General features: G+C 41.5%; 12 non-coding genes across 12 annotated transcripts; 8 read left to right on the top strand and 4 right to left on the bottom strand.

The window, feature by feature from the left end:
- The first annotated feature begins 3,472 nt into the window (after positions 1-3,472).
- On the top strand, positions 3,473-3,555 carry Trnal-uaa (transfer RNA leucine (anticodon UAA)). The gene has a single exon. It is a non-coding gene; the product is annotated as a tRNA-Leu (tRNA).
- Positions 3,556-5,436: 1,881 nt separating this feature from the next.
- Trnal-caa (transfer RNA leucine (anticodon CAA)) lies at positions 5,437-5,519 on the bottom strand. The gene has a single exon. It is a non-coding gene; the product is annotated as a tRNA-Leu (tRNA).
- Positions 5,520-6,006: 487 nt separating this feature from the next.
- On the top strand, positions 6,007-6,089 carry Trnal-uaa (transfer RNA leucine (anticodon UAA)). Its single transcript has one exon. It is a non-coding gene; the product is annotated as a tRNA-Leu (tRNA).
- A 1,487-nt stretch (positions 6,090-7,576) lies between these two features.
- Trnal-uaa (transfer RNA leucine (anticodon UAA)) lies at positions 7,577-7,659 on the top strand. Its single transcript has one exon. It is a non-coding gene; the product is annotated as a tRNA-Leu (tRNA).
- Positions 7,660-7,944: 285 nt separating this feature from the next.
- On the top strand, positions 7,945-8,027 carry Trnal-uaa (transfer RNA leucine (anticodon UAA)). The gene has a single exon. It is a non-coding gene; the product is annotated as a tRNA-Leu (tRNA).
- A 1,094-nt stretch (positions 8,028-9,121) lies between these two features.
- On the bottom strand, positions 9,122-9,204 carry Trnal-caa (transfer RNA leucine (anticodon CAA)). Its single transcript has one exon. It is a non-coding gene; the product is annotated as a tRNA-Leu (tRNA).
- A 465-nt stretch (positions 9,205-9,669) lies between these two features.
- Positions 9,670-9,752, top strand: Trnal-uaa (transfer RNA leucine (anticodon UAA)). The gene has a single exon. It is a non-coding gene; the product is annotated as a tRNA-Leu (tRNA).
- Positions 9,753-10,851: 1,099 nt separating this feature from the next.
- Positions 10,852-10,934, bottom strand: Trnal-caa (transfer RNA leucine (anticodon CAA)). Its single transcript has one exon. It is a non-coding gene; the product is annotated as a tRNA-Leu (tRNA).
- Positions 10,935-11,387: 453 nt separating this feature from the next.
- Trnal-uaa (transfer RNA leucine (anticodon UAA)) lies at positions 11,388-11,470 on the top strand. Its single transcript has one exon. It is a non-coding gene; the product is annotated as a tRNA-Leu (tRNA).
- A 1,092-nt stretch (positions 11,471-12,562) lies between these two features.
- On the bottom strand, positions 12,563-12,645 carry Trnal-caa (transfer RNA leucine (anticodon CAA)). Its single transcript has one exon. It is a non-coding gene; the product is annotated as a tRNA-Leu (tRNA).
- A 469-nt stretch (positions 12,646-13,114) lies between these two features.
- On the top strand, positions 13,115-13,197 carry Trnal-uaa (transfer RNA leucine (anticodon UAA)). Its single transcript has one exon. It is a non-coding gene; the product is annotated as a tRNA-Leu (tRNA).
- Positions 13,198-15,279: 2,082 nt separating this feature from the next.
- Trnal-uaa (transfer RNA leucine (anticodon UAA)) lies at positions 15,280-15,362 on the top strand. The gene has a single exon. It is a non-coding gene; the product is annotated as a tRNA-Leu (tRNA).
- Positions 15,363-16,641: the final 1,279 nt, after the last annotated feature.

Genomic DNA, 16,641 nt, shown 5'->3' with positions numbered 1-16,641 from the left:
AAAGAGGGAGAGAGAGAGAGAGAGAGAGAGAGAGCGAAAGAGGGAGAGGAAGTGAGAGAGAGAAAAGGAGAAAGATTGTGTGAAAAATTATACAGTTAAAATGGAACTTTCAATTTAGGGTGCTATGCAAAAAAAAAAAAAAAAAAGTGGGGATTTCTAAGCATTTTTGAAAGGCGAATATTATTTCATAATCACATAAAAAAATAAATAAACAGTATCAAATATTTCCTTAATTTAATGATATTTTATAGTCTTTTTATACGGAGAATCCTTTAAAAGAACCTGTTCTTGCGTAATGGAACTAGTTTAGTCCGGTGAATACGAAATTACGTAAACGTTCTTATCTCTACAGTCGCACATACAAACTCAACCATATTGTGGCATGTGCGCGCGTATATACATAGATATATACATATACATATATACATACTTGCATATATATATATATATATATATATATATATGTACGTGATTGCGTTAATGCTGCCGATATGACTGAGATTTGCACCTCCTGCTGCTCTTCGTAGCATTAATATAAATTTTCCTTTTAATCTTTGAGAAGTATCTGCTTAAAAGAAATCTAGATTGAAAAGAGAAAATGGCCTACGACAACCTCAGTACGTTACATACAAACATAAATGCATACATACATACATACATACATACATACATACATACACGTATATGCATATATATATATATATATGTGTGTGTGTGTGTGTGTGTGTGTGTGTGTGTGTGTCTGTGTATCTGTGTGTACGTAGATATGTAGTGGTCATATATTCCCTTTGTACTTACAATATTTTTTTCTTTGGCAAATTATTTTCATCGTTGCCACAGTTATTCAATTGATATTTTAATATTTAAAAAGACTAAACGCTCGACTGCCACGGAAAGAAGGACCCGCATCGTAGCGTGATTATGAAAGAGCTGGAAATTCTGAAATATTATTGAAAATTCTTGGGAAGTCTTCATGCGGTTTATGAAGCTGTTACTTCCACCTTTAAATGTCGGCGTGATAAGCTCTTTAAATTTCACACGAGATATGATATAACTAAACGAGACGCCATATTCGAAAATTCTGCTTCAGTACGGAGTTAATGTTGCGTAAAAACATTGAGTACAACGGGCTGGCTGACATTATTTTGAATACATTTATATTTTCTGCCTATCCAATTAACGGTTAGAAAATTGAACAATTTATGACACGTTCAGGTTTACTGCGTTGCATTGTGTTATCCTCTCCACCCTTACAATGCAGTAAGGGTTAAGTCTTTAATATAGTGTAGTCTGTTAGAAGAGAAGAGAATGATGAGATAGAGAAAATAAAAGGCTTAAAACCTCACGTTTCAATCGAATTGTATAGTATGGTATCAAAGATTTTTAGTTCATTTCTATGAATAATGCAAGATATTCGTCTCAAAAACTACAATCGATCAATTATGACCAAGTCAAACATACATAATTCTCTTTATTTGCATAGACGCATAATGCATTAAAGCTGCATTTAAAAAAAGAAGAGAGAGAAGAGATTTACTTCCTTAATAACATTGACAGCACACACTCACACACACACACACACACACGAACAGACACGCAAACACGGGCACATTCAGACACATTCACATCTACACATCACGCACATATACAAACACACACATATTTTGTTACGTACACGCATACTCAAGCACGAACACACACAAAGACAGGCACATATAAGCACTCACTCGCTCTATCACACACACACACACACACACACACACACACACACACATTCAAACACACACACACATACACACTGAAACACACGATCAATAAGCAAAAAGTACCGTCTCGCATCACGTGTTTAGTAAAGCAAAGAAAATAATTACACTCACACATACTCTGTATATATATATATATATATATATATATATATATATATATATATATATATATATATACATACAGATATACATACAAACATACATACATATATACTTACATACACACACACACACACACACACACACAGATACGCACATTTGTATGTCTTATTCTATTCCAGATTATGCTTTATATTCGCTCTAATTGTATTTTTTTCATCCACTTCCCTCCCCGCCCGCATTGAATCCTGCACCTTAATGGAGCAGCACAAGAATATACCGTTATCTCTCTCTCTCTCTCTCTCTCTCTCTCTCTCTCTCTCTCTCTCTCTCTCTCTCTCTCTCTCTCTCTCTCTCTCTCTCTCTCTCTCTCTCTCTCTCTCTCTGCATCTCCCTGTTCTTTCTCTCCCTTCTTTCTCCCCTATCCTCTTTATAAATTCCTGACTACTCCTGTCTGATAATCTTCAAACACAGACTAACATGCCATATGTAATACGCAACAGCAAGGAAAAGCTCCCTTTTTTTATTCTCTTATTCTGTCATTCTCTTATTCTGTCATTCTCTTATTCTGTCATTCTCTTATTCTGTCATTCTCTTACTCTGTCATTCTTTCAGTTCCTTCATTCGCACTACTCTCCGGTAAAGATACATCTTTTCTATTTCCTAAATCATCAAAACCAATGAAGTAACATATTCTCTGCCCTTGAATATCTCCGAGTCCGTATCGAGTCCTACGACTCACACGGTCGGTTACTCAGTTTCCATGGCGTAAAGGCGACCGATGTCACATCCTACTCTCCTGGATGGGATGCTAATCCGTCGCAGGTTTTATCCTATGCACCTGAGTGGACTGCACCAAAGAGAAAAGAAGCGTTGCGCTTACAACACAACGCAGTGCTTTATCCAGGAATAGAAACCGTGGTCTTTCGATCGGGTGAGCAAAGCCCTTGTCTTCGCACAGGCCAATAGGATAACCACATAATTACATAGTTACTTATATGTCCATCCGTTACGTGGCACAATCCTAATCAACAAGGAAATACATCGTTCATCCCTTTTTCTTCTTTCAGTCATTGGACCGCGTCCATGCTGGGGCACCGCCATCAGTGAGTTGTAGTCGAATGAATGGCCTCCAGTTGCTTTGTTTTCGGCTGAAGCCTCATTCTGTCAGTTTCTTTTGTCCACCCGATAGGTTACAAGGACGTAAGCACATCAACATCGGTCATCAAGCGGTGATGGGGAACAAACACAGATACAAAGACAGACAGACAGACACACACACACACACACACACGCACACACACATACATACACACACATACAAAGACACACGACGTGCTTCTTTTAGTTTTCGTCTAACAAATCCACTCACAGGGACTTGATCGGCCCGTGCCGATAGCAAGAAACACTAGCCCAAGGTGCCACGCAGTGGGACTGAACCTGGAGCCATGAGGTTGGAAAGTGAGATACGTAAATGAGTTGTTAATTGGTTGAGAATTGACCACTTTATTAGACATGAAAGAATTTTAAAGCATTTCCCTCTAGGCTGTATCTCTGGTTTGATCTCCATAAACAGATACACTATTTCCAGAGGCTTAAAGACAAGCAGCACGATGGCCGAGTGGTTAAGGCGTTGGACTTAAGTTCCAATGGACAAGTGTCCGCGTGGGTTCGAACCCCACTCGTGCTATTTTACTTTTAGATATAAACAAGACTATGTGCTTAGGGAGCTCGATTTTCAACCACGTGGTATCGTGTTCTGTTGCACTTCGCTGCTTCTTGTGCATGGATCTTGTACTGTAGTCCTGGATCTACGAAAGTGATAGTGAGGGGTATCTGTTCTAATGAAACCCTTCAATGCTTTTATTAATCCTTAGTTTAACTCTACATCATGTTTCATTTGTTTTCGTCCAGAATGGCCATTACAGGTCTTAATACTAGAATATATATATACTCATCCATACATAGATATGGTGGTAGTTGTCTACTCCTTATGCAACGTTTGACCACATCCTGTACCTACGCCTTAGCACCATCACGGCATCTGATGTGGGTTTTTTAACCAGACAATGTTCTGAAAAGACATCCACACAGACTGCACATCCGACGTGGACCACCAAGAGCTGCAGATAAATTCTGATCTTTGTGGATTTTAAGATGTCTTTTGTTGCTTCCGTTGGATTTGCAAAACTTCTGGCAGACACTGCATTCAAAGGTCTACATAGACATAGAGACAGAATAGTTGGTGGAGCCTCGATTTCCATGGGTTTGCAGATAAGCTTTGAGCTCAGCCAAAGTCAGGCATGGCCTGTCACAGACTGTGCACGCAAAAAGGTCATTGTCATTCACCTTCTCGATCGATGCATTCTTCCTTGGACCTCTTTGGAGTCTTACATGCGTTATCCTTTCCTCTTCAAATGCGTTCACTCCACCCCACAATTTTTACCATACATACATACATACATACACACACACATATGTATATATATAATAAAAAAGGGGGTGTATTTCCAACAAAAAAGATGTGGACAAATATCCGTCCAATGTAGATAATTTAACGAATACGTATACATATATATACACCGATGAAAGAAGTAAGACAGACACGTAAACAATTCGGGGTGGACCGGTCGAGGACCATAATAGAGGATACTTGCATAAGATGCCGCGCAGTGGGAGTGAACACGAAACAACGTAGTTGCAAATCAAGCTTCTTCACCACATAGCCATCCCTGTGCCTAAAAATAAAAGATAAAAAGGATATTAGCACGAGTGGGTCTCGAACCTTTGCGAATACTTGTCTATTGAAACTTAAGTCCAACGCCTTAACCACTCGGCCATCGTGCTGCTAACGACTTCGCACCCAGAAATAAAGTATCTGTTTTTGAAATTCAGTCAAGCGCTAATTGTTTTAGAATCTTTCATGTCTAATGATGTGGTTAATAATTAGAGACTTTATAATCTGATTAACAACTCATTTACGTACTTAGCTTCCTAGCCATATAATTCCAGGTTCAGTGTCAATAATTCGTGCATTAGCCGCGAGGCGACCACTTATTCGTGACTGGATTTGATAGGAACTGAGAGAAGGTCGTTGTGTGTGTGTGTGAGTATATATTTATATATATATACATAATGTGTGTGTGTGCGTGTGTGTGACTTTGTCTCCACCCGTCGCTACTGGACAACCAGTGTTGATGTACTTATGTCTCTGTAATCTAGCGGTTCGACAAAAGTAAAATGATTGAATAGGTACTAGGCTTAGAAACAAAACAATAAGTCAAGCGATGGTGGGGGGGGGGGGTCAAACACACACACACAGACACACACACTCACCCCCACACATATATATATGTATGCATATGCATAACAAAAGAGGGGGTGTATTTCCACGTAGGAACAACTACAAAAGCTCTATCCCCTAATATTTGCACTGGTCGAGGACTATAATAGAAGATACTTGCATGAGATGCCGCGCAGTGGGAGTGAACACGAAACATCGTGGTTGCAAATCAAGCTTCTTCACCACATAGCAATCCCTGTGCCTGAAAGTAAAATATAAAAAAAACATTAGAACGAGTGGGGTTCGAACCCACGCGGATACTTGTCCATTGGAACTTGAGTCCAACGCCTTAACCACTCGGCCATCGTGCTGCTGACGTTCACTGTCCCAGAAATAACGTATCTGTTTATGAAATCCAGTCAAGAGCTAATTGTTTTAGATTCTTTCATGTCTAATGACGTGGTTAATAATTAGAGACTTCATAATCTGATTAACAAGTCATTTACATATTTCTGTTTCTGGCCACAGAATCCCAGGCTCAGTCTCAATAATTTGTGCATTAGCCCCAAGCCGACCACTTATTCGTGACTGGATTTGATAGGCGGAAACTGAGAGAAGGTCGTTGTGTGTGTGTGTGTGTGTGTGTGTGTGTGTATGTGTGTGTGTGAGTGTCAGCGATGGTGGGGGGACAAACACAGACACAAAGACACGCATATAAATATATATACAGGACGGGCTTCCTTCAGTTTCCGTCTACCAAGGCTTTTGGTCGGCTCAAGGCTATAGTAGCCTCTAGGCTGCATGTCTGGTTTGATCTCCATAAACAGATACATTATTTCCAGAAAATAAACCACAAGCAGCACGATGGCCGAGTGGTTAAGGCGTCGGACTTAAGTTCCAATGGACAAGTGTCCGCGTGGGTTCGAATCCCACTCGTGCTATTTCGTTTTTATTTCATTTCTAGCCATACACATGAGTATGTGATTAGCGAGCCCGATTTTCATCCTCGTGGTGTCGGGTTCAGTTGCACTCCGCTGCTTCTGACAAAAACAGACACAAAGACTCACACACACATACACACGCACACACACACATATATATATATATATATATATATATATATATATATATATACACGACAGGCTTCTTTAAGTTTCCGTCTACCAAGGCTTTGGTCGGCTTGAGGCTTTAGTAGAAGACATTTGCCCAAGTTACCACGGAATAGGACTGAACCCAGATCCGAGTGGTTTGAGAGTGGCTGAGTACCCCTGGAAAACTTATTATTGGCTTCAAATTTTGAAACAAAGCCACACATTTCGGTGGAGGGATTTAGTCGATCACATCGACACCGGTACTCAACTGGTATTCATTTTATGGACGCCGAAATGATAAAAGGCAGTGTCGACCTCGGCGAAATTTGAACTCAGAATGTCGAGTCGGACGAAATGCCATGGTATATATATAGGTATATATTTATGTATATCTGTTCTTGTTCCTCCCCATCGTCGCTTGACAACCGATTATGGTGTGTTTGGCGAACGAGAACGATGGAATAAGTGCTAGGCTTATAATTTCTTCGACTAATCCCTTTTAAGGCGGTGCTCCAGTATGACGGCAATCAAATGACTGAAACAAGTAAAACGCTAAAAGAATAAAACAACATATATGTACACACACATATATATATACACACACAAACACAGAACAAGCAGGTAAGACAGACGGGAGGACTAATAGGGAGACAGACAGAAAATAGAAAAGCCCCACCCCACTAATACTTGCACAAGAAATCGCGCATTGGGACCGAACAAGAAACAACGTGGTTGCAAATCAAGCTTCTTCACCACATAGCCATCGCTGTGCCTAATACATAAAAGATTACTAACACGAGTGGGGTTCGAAACCACGCGGACACTTGTCCATTGGAACTTAAGTCAAACGCCGTAACTACTCGGCCATCGTGCTGCTGCCGTTAACCGTCCCAGAAATAACGTATCTGCTTATGAAATCCAGTCAAGAGCTAATTGTTTTAGATTCTTTCATGTCTAATGACGTGGTTAATAATTAGAGACTTCATAATCTGATTAATATGTCATTTACATATTTCTGTTTCTGGCCACAGAATCCCAGGCTCAGTCTCAATAATTTGTGCATTAGCCCCAAGCCGACCACTTATTCGTGACTGCATTTGATAGGTGGAAACTGAGAGAAGGTCGTTGTGTGTGTGTGTGTGTGTGTGTGTCAGCGATGGTGGGGGGACAAACACAGACACAAAGACACGCATATAAATATATATACAGGACGGGCTTCCTTCATTTTCCGTCTACCAAGGCTTTTGGTCGGCTCAAGGCTATAGTAGGCTCTAGGCTGCATTTCTGGTTTGATCTCCATAAACAGATACATTATTTCCAGAAAATAAACCACAAGCAGCACGATGGCCGAGTGGTTAAGGCGTTGGACTTAAGTTCCAATGGACAAGTGTCCGCGTGGGTTCGAACCCCACTCGTGCTATTTCGTTTTTATTTTATTTCTAGACATATAAACATGAGTATGTGATTAGAGAGCTCGATTTTCATCCTTGCCGATAGCAAGAGACACTAGCGCAAGGTGCCAGGCAGTGGGACTAAACGTGGAGCCATGAGGTTGGAAAGTGAAATACGTAAATGTGTTGTTAATTGGTTGAGAATTGACCACTTTATTAGACATGAAAGAATTTTAAAGCATTTCCATCTAGGTTGCATGTCTGATTTCATCTCCATAAACAGATACATTATTTCCAGAGGCTTAAGCACAAGCAGCACGCTGGCCGAGTGGTTAAGGCGTTGGACTTAAGTTCCAATGGACAAGTGTCCGCGTGGGTTCGAACCCCACTCGTGCTATTTCCTTTTTATTTTACTTTTAGATATAAACAAAACTATGTGCTTAGGGAGCTCGATTTTCAACCACGTGGTATCGTGTTCTGCTGCACATCGCTGCTTCTTGTGCATGGATCTTGTACTGTAGTCATGGATCTACGAAAGTGATAGTGAGGGGGATCTGTTCTACTGAGACCCTTCAATGCTTTTATTAATCTTTAGTTTAACTCTACATCATGTTTCATTTGTTTTCGTCCAGAATGGCCATTACAAGTCTTAATACTAGAATATATATATACTAATCCATACATAGATATGGTGGTAGTTGTCTACTCCTTATGCAACGTTTGACCACATGCTGTACCTACGCCTTAGCACCATCACGGCATCTGATGTGGGTTTTTTAACCAGACAATGTTCTGAAAAGACATCCACACAGACTGCACATCCGACGTGGACCACCAAGAGCTGCAGATAAATTCTGATCTTTGTGGATCTTAAAATGTCTTTTGATGCTTCCGTTGGATTTGCAAAACTTCTGGCAGACACTGCATTGAAAGGTCTACACGGACATAGAGACAGAATAGTTGGTGGAGGCTCGTTTTCCATGGGTTTGCAGATGAGCTTTGAACTCAGCCAAAGCCAGGCATGGCCTGTCACAGACTGTGCACGCAAAAAGGTCATTGTCATTCACCGTCGCGATGCATTCTTCCTTGGGTCTGTTTTGAGTCTTACGTGTGTTATCCTCTCCTCTTACATGCTTTCACTCCACGCCACACTTTTCCCATACATACATACTTACATATATACATACATACATATATACATACATGCATACATATATACACATACACACAGACACACACACGCACCCCCCCCCCACATATATATATATATATATGTATGCATATGCATAACAAATGAGGTGGTGTATTTCCACGTAGGAACAACTACAAAAGCTCTATCCCTAATATTTGGACTGGTCGAGGACTGTAATAGAAGATACTTGCATAAGATGCCGCGCAGTGGGAGTGAACACGAAACAACGTGGTTGAAAATCAAGCTTGTTCACCACATAGCAATCCCTGTGCCTGAAAGTAAAATATAAAAAAAGACGTTAGCACGAGTGGGGTTCGAACCCCCGCGGACACTTGTCCATTGGAACTTGAGTCCAACGCCTTAACCCCTCGGCCATCGTGCTGATGACGTTCACTGTCCCAGAAATAATGTATCTGTTTATGAAATCCACTCAAGAGCTAATTGTTTTAGATTCTTTCATGTCTAATGACGTGGTTAATAATTAGAGACTTCATAATCTGATTAACATGTCATTTACATATTTCTGTTTCTGGCCACAGAATCCCAGGCTCAGTCTCAATAATTTGTGCATTAGCCCCAAGCCGACCACTTATTCGTGACTGGATGTGATAGGTGGAGACTGAGAGAAGGTTGTTGTGTGTGTGTGTGTGTGTGTGTGTGTCAGCGATGGTGGGGGGACAAACACAGACACAAAGACACGCATATAAATATATATACAGGACGGGTTTCCTTCAGTTTCCGTCTACCAAGGCTTTTGGTCGGCTCAAGGCTATAGTAGCCTCTAGGCTGCATGTCTGGTTTGATCTCCATAAACAGATACATTATTTCCAGAAAGTAAACCACAAGCAGCACGATGGCTGAGTGGTTAAGGCGTTGGACTTAAGTTCCAATGGACAAATGTCCGCGTGGGTTCGAACCCCACTCGTGCTATTCCGTTTTTATTTTACTTTTAGATATAAACAAGACTATGTGCTTAGGGAGCTCGATTTTCAACCACGTGGTATCGTGTTCTGCTGCACTTCGCTGCTTCTCGTGCATGGATCTTGTACTGTAGTCATGGATCTACGAAAGTGATAGTGAGGGGGATCTGTTCTACTGAAACCCTTCAATGCTCTTATTAATCCTTAGTTTAACTCTACATCATGTTTCATTTGTTTTCGTCCAGAATGGCCATTACAAGTCTTAATACTAGAATATATATATACTCATCCATACATAGATATGGTGGTAGTTGTCTACTCCTTATGCAACGTTTGACCACATCCTGTACCTACGCCTTAGCACCATCACGGCATCTGATGTGGGCTTTTTAACCAGACAATGTTCTGAAAAGACATCCACACAGACTGCACATCCGACGTGGACCACCAAGAGCTGCAGATAAATTCTGATCTTTGTGGATCTTAAAATGTCTTTTGATGCTTCCGTTGGATTTGCAAAACTTCTGGCAGACACTGCATTGAAAGGTCTACACGGACATAGAGACAGAATAGTTGGTGGAGGCTCGTTTTCCATGGGTTTGCAGATGAGCTTTGAGCTCAGCCAAAGCCAGGCATGGCCTGTCACAGACTGTGCACGCAAAAAGGTCATTGTCGTTCACCGTCGCGATGCATTCTTCCTTGGGTCTGTTTTGAGTCTTACGTGTGTTATCCTCTCCTCTTACATGCTTTCACTCCACTCCACACTTTTCCCATACATACATACTTACATATATACATACATACATATATACATACATGCATACATATATACACATACACACAGACACACACACGCACCCCCCCCCCCCCCCCCACATATATATATATATATGTATGCATATGCATAACAAATGAGGTGGTGTATTTCCACGTAGGAACAACTACAAAAGCTCTATCCCTAATATTTGGACTGGTCGAGGACTGTAATAGAAGATACTTGCATAAGATGCCGCGCAGTGGGAGTGAACACGAAACAACGTGGTTGAAAATCAAGCTTGTTCACCACATAGCAATCCCTGTGCCTGAAAGTAAAATATAAAAAATGGCGTTAGCACGAGTGGGGTTCGAACCCACGCGGACACTTGTCCATTGGAACTTGAGTCCAACGCCTTAACCCCTCGGCCATCGTGCTGATGACGTTCACTGTCCCAGAAATAATGTATCTGTTTATGAAATCCAGTCAAGAGCTAATTGTTTTAGATTCTTTCATGTCTAATGACGTGGTTAATAATTAGAGACTTCATAATCTGATTAACATGTCATTTACATATTTCTGTTTCTGGCCACAGAATCCCAGGCTCATTCTCAATAATTTGTGCATTAGCCCCAAGCCGACCACTTATTCGTGACTGGATTTGATAGGTGGAGACTGAGAGAAGGTTGTTGTGTGTGTGTGTGTCAGCGATGGTGGGGGGACAAACACAGACACAAAGACACGCATATAAATATATATACAGGACGGGCTTCCTTCAGTTTCCGTCTACCAAGGCTTTTGGTCGGCTCAAGGCTATAGTAGCCTCTAGGCTGCATGTCTGGTTTGATCTCCATAAACAGATACATTATTTCCAGAAAGTAAACCACAAGCAGCACGATGGCCGAGTGGTTAAGGCGTTGGACTTAAGTTCCAATGGACAAATGTCCGCGTGGGTTCGAACCCCACTCGTGCTATTTCCTTTTTATTTTACTTTTAGATATAAACAAGACTATGTGCTTAGGGAGCTCGATTTTCAACCACGTGGTATCGTGTTCTGCTGCACTTCGCTGCTTCTCGTGCATGGATCTTGTACTGTAGTCATGGATCTACGAAAGTGATAGTGAGGGGGATCTGTTCTACTGAAACCCTTCAATGCTTTTATTAATCCTTAGTTTAACTCTACATCATGTTTCATTTGTTTTCGTCCAGAATGGCCATTACAAGTCTTAATACTAGAATATATATATACTCATCCATACATAGATATGGTGGTAGTTGTCTACTCCTTATGCAACGTTTGACCACATCCTGTACCTACGCCTTAGCACCATCACGGCATCTGATGTGGGTTTTTTAACCAGACAATGTTCTGAAAAGACATCCACACAGACTGCACATCCGACGTGGACCACCAAGAGCTGCAGATAAATTCTGATCTTTGTGGATCTTAAAATGTCTTTTGATGCTTCCGTTGGATTTGCAAAACTTCTGGCAGACACTGCATTGAAAGGTCTACACGGACATAGAGACAGAATAGTTGGTGGAGGCTCGTTTTCCATGGGTTTGCAGATGAGCTTTGAGCTCAGCCAAAGCCAGGCATGGCCTGTCACAGACTGTGCACGCAAAAAGGTCATTGTCGTTCACCGTCGCGATGCATTCTTCCTTGGGTCTGTTTTGAGTCTTACGTGTGTTATCCTCTCCTCTTACATGGTTTCACTCCACTCCACACTTTTCCCATACATACATACTTACATATATACATACATACATATATACATACATGCATACATATATACACATACACACAGACACACACACGCACCCCCCCCCCCCATATATATATATATATGTATGCATATGCATAACAAATGAGGTGGTGTATTTCCACGTAGGAACAACTACAAAAGCTCTGTCCCTAATATTTGGACTGGTCGAGGACTGTAATAGAAGATACTTGCATAAGATGCCGCGCTGTGGGAGTGAACACGAAACAACGTGGTTGAAAATCAAGCTTGTTCACCACATAGCAATCCCTGTGCCTGAAAGTAAAATATAAAAAAAGGCGTTAGCACGAGTATGGTTCGAACCCACGCGTACACTTGTCCATTGGAACTTGAGTCCAACGCCTTAACCCCTCGGCCATCGTGCTGATGACGTTCACTGTCCCAGAAATAATGTATCTGTTTATGAAATCCAGTCAAGAGCTAATTGTTTTAGATTCTTTCATGTCTAATGACGTGGTTAATAATTAGAGACTTCATAGTCTGATTAACATGTCATTTACATATTTCTGTTTCTGGCCACAGAATCCCAGGCTCAGTCTCAATAATTTGTGCATTAGCCCCAAGCCGACCACTTATTCGTGACAGGATTTGATAGGTGGAGACTGAGAGAAGGTTGTTGTGTGTGTGTGTGTGTGTGTGTGTGTGTGTCAGCGATGGTGGGGGGACAAACACAGACACAAAGACACGCATATAAATATATATACAGGACGGGCTTCCTTCAGTTTCCGTCTACCAAGGCTTTTGGTCGGCTCAAGGCTATAGTAGCCTCTAGGCTGCATGTCTGGTTTGATCTCCTTAAACAGATACATTATTTCCAGACGATAAACCACAAGCAGCCCGATGGCCGAGTGGTTAAGGCGTTGGACTTAAGTTCCAATGGACAGATGTCCGCGTGGGTTCGAACCCCACTCGTGCTATTTCCTTTTTATTTTACTTTTAGATATAAACAAGACTATGTGCTTAGGGAGCTCGATTTTCAACCACGTGGTATCGTGTTCTGCTGCACTTCGCTGCTTCTCGTGCATGGATCTTGTACTGTAATCATGGATCTACGAAAGTGATAGTGAGGGGGATCTGTTCTACTGAAACCCTTCAATGCTCTTATTAATCCTTAGTTTAACTCTACATCATGTTTCATTTGTTTTCGTCCAGAATGGCCATTACAAGTCTTAATACTAGAATATATATATACTCATCCATACATAGATATGGTGGTAGTTGTCTACTCCTTATGCAACGTTTGACCACATCCTGTACCTACGCCTTAGCACCATCATGGCATCTGATGTGGGGTTTTTAACCAGACAATGTTCTGAAAAGACATCCACACAGACTGCATATCCGACGTGGACCACCAAGAGCTGCAGATAAATTCTGATCTTTGTGGATCTTAAAATGTCTTTTGATGCTTCCGTTGGATTTGCAAAACTTCTGGCAGACACTGCATTGAAAGGTCTACACGGACATAGAGACAGAATAGTTGGTGGAGGCTCGTTTTCCATGGGTTTGCAGATGAGCTTTGAGCTCAGCCAAAGCCAGGCATGGCCTGTCACAGACTGTGCACGCAAAAAGGTCATTGTCATTCACCGTCGCGATGCATTCTTCCTTGGGTCTGTTTTGAGTCTTACGTGTGTTATCCTCTCCTCTTACATGGTTTCACTCCACTCCACACTTTTCCCATACATACATACTTACATATATACATACATACATATATACATACATGCATACATATATACACATACACACAGACACACACACGCACCCCGCCCCCACTCGTGCTAATGTCATTTTTTAATATTTTACTTTCAGGCAGAGGGATGTCTATGTGGTGAAGAAGCTTGATTTTCAACCACGTTGTTTCGTGTTCACTCCCACTGCGCGGCATCTTATGCAAGTATCTTCTATTATAGTCCTCGACCAGTCCAAATATTAGGGATAGAGCCTTTGTAGTTCTTCCTACGTGGAAATACACCACCTCGGCGAAATTTGAACTCAGAATGTCGAGTCGGACGAAATGCCATGGTATATATATAGGTATATATTTATGTATATCTGTTCTTGTTCCTCCCCATCGTCGCTTGACAACCGATTATGGTGTGTTTGGCGAAAGAGAACGATGGAATAAGTGCTAGGCTTATAATTTCTTCGACTAATCCCTTTTAAGGCGGTGCTCCAGTATGACAGCAGTCAAATGACTGAAACAAGTAAAACGCTAAAAGAATAAAACAACATATATGTACACACACATATATATATACACACACAAACACAGAACAAGCAGGTAAGACAGACGGGAGGACTAATAGGGAGACAGACAGAAAATAGAAAAGCCCCACCCCACTAATATTTGCAAAAGATATCGCGCAGTGGGACCGAACACGAAACAACGTGGTTGCAAATCAAGCTTCTTCAGCACATAGCCATCGCTGTGCCTAATACATAAAAGATTACTAACACGAGTGGGGTTCGAACCCATGCGGACACTTGTCCATTGGAAATTAAGTCGAACGCCGTAACTACTCGGACATCGTTCTGCTGGAGTCTTCGAACCCAGAAAGAATGTATCTGTTCATGATATCCAGTCAAGCGCTAATTGTTTTAGAATCTTTCATGTCTAATGACGTGGTTAATAATTAGAGACTTCATAATCTGATTAACATGTCATTTACATTTTTCTGTTTCTGGCCACAGAATTCCAGGCTCAGTCTCAATAATTTGTGAATTAGCCCCAAGCCGACCACTTATTCGTGACTGGATTTGATAGGCGGAAACTGAGAGAAGGTCGTTGTGTGTGTGTGTGTGTGTGTGTCAGCGATGGTGGGGGGGACAAACACAGACACAAAGACACGCATATAAATATATATACAGGACGGGTTTCCTTCAGTTTCCGTCTACCAAGGCTTTTGGTCGGCTCAAGGCTATAGTAGCCTCTAGGCTGCATGTCTGGTTTGATCTCCATAAACAGATACATTATTTCCAGAAAGTAAACCATAAGCAGCACGATGGCCGAGTGGTTAGGGCGTTGGACTTAAGTTCCAATGGACAAATGTCCGCGTGGGTTCGAACCCTACTCGTGCTATTTCCTTTTTATTTTACTTTTAGATATAAACAAGACTATGTGCTTAGGGAGCTCGATTTTCAACCACGTGGTATCGTCTTCTGCTGCACTTCGCTGCTTCTTGTGCATGGATCTTGTACTGTAGTCCTGATCTACGAAAGTGATAGTGAGGGGGATCTGTTCTACTGAAACTCTTCAATGCTTTTATTAATCCTTAGTTTAACTCTACATCATGTTTCATTTGTTTTCGTCCAGAATGGCCATTACAGGTCTTAATACTAGAATATATATATACTCATCCATACATAGATATGGTGGTAGTTGTCTACTCCTTATGCAACGTTTGACCACATCCTGTACCTACGCCTTAGCACCATCACGGCATCTGATGTGGGTTTTTTAACCAGACAATGTTCTGAAAAGACATCCACACAGACTGCACATCCGACGTGGACCACCAAGAGCTGCAGATAAATTCAGATCTTTGTGGATCTTAAAATGTCTTTTGATGCTTCCGTTGGATTTGCAAAACTTCTGGCAGACACTGCATTCAAAGGTCTACACGGACATAGAGACAGAATAGTTGGTGGAGGCTCGTTTTCCATGGGTTTGCAGATGAGCTTTGAGCTCAGCCAAAGCCAAGCATGGCCTGTCACAGACTGTGCACGCAAAAAGGTCATTGTCATTCACCGTCGCGATGCATTCTTCCTTGGGTCTGTTTTGAGTCTTACGTGTGTTATCCTCTCCTCTTACATGCTTTCACTCCACTCCACACTTTTCCCATACATACATACTTACATACATACATACATACATATATGCATACATGCATACATATATACTCATACACACAGACACACACACGCACGCACACACAACACACACACACACACATATATATATACTTAAATGTATGCATATGCATAACAAATGAGGGTGTGTATTTCCACCTAGGAACAACTACAAACGCTCTATCCCCTAATATTTGGACTGGTCGAGGACTATAATAGAAGATACTTGCATAAGATGCCGCGCAGTGGGAGTGAACACGAAACAACGTGGTTGAAAATCAAGCTTCTTCACCACATAGCCATCCCTGTGCCTGAAAGTAAAATATAAAAAAATGACATTAGCACGAGTGGGGTTCGAACCAACGCGGTCACTTGTCCATTGGAACTTGAGTCCAACACCTTAACCCCTGCATGTCTGGTTTGATCTCCAAAAACAGATACATTATTTCCAGAAGGTAAACCACAAGCAGCACGTGGTTACAAATCAAGCTTCTTCAGCACATAGCCAT

Source organism: Octopus bimaculoides, chromosome 4, assembly GCF_046866305.1.
Source record: "Octopus bimaculoides isolate indiv1 chromosome 4, ASM4686630v1, whole genome shotgun sequence".
Classification (NCBI taxonomy): Eukaryota; Metazoa; Mollusca; class Cephalopoda; order Octopoda; family Octopodidae; genus Octopus; species Octopus bimaculoides.
This window is presented reverse-complemented; position numbering and strand designations above follow the sequence as displayed.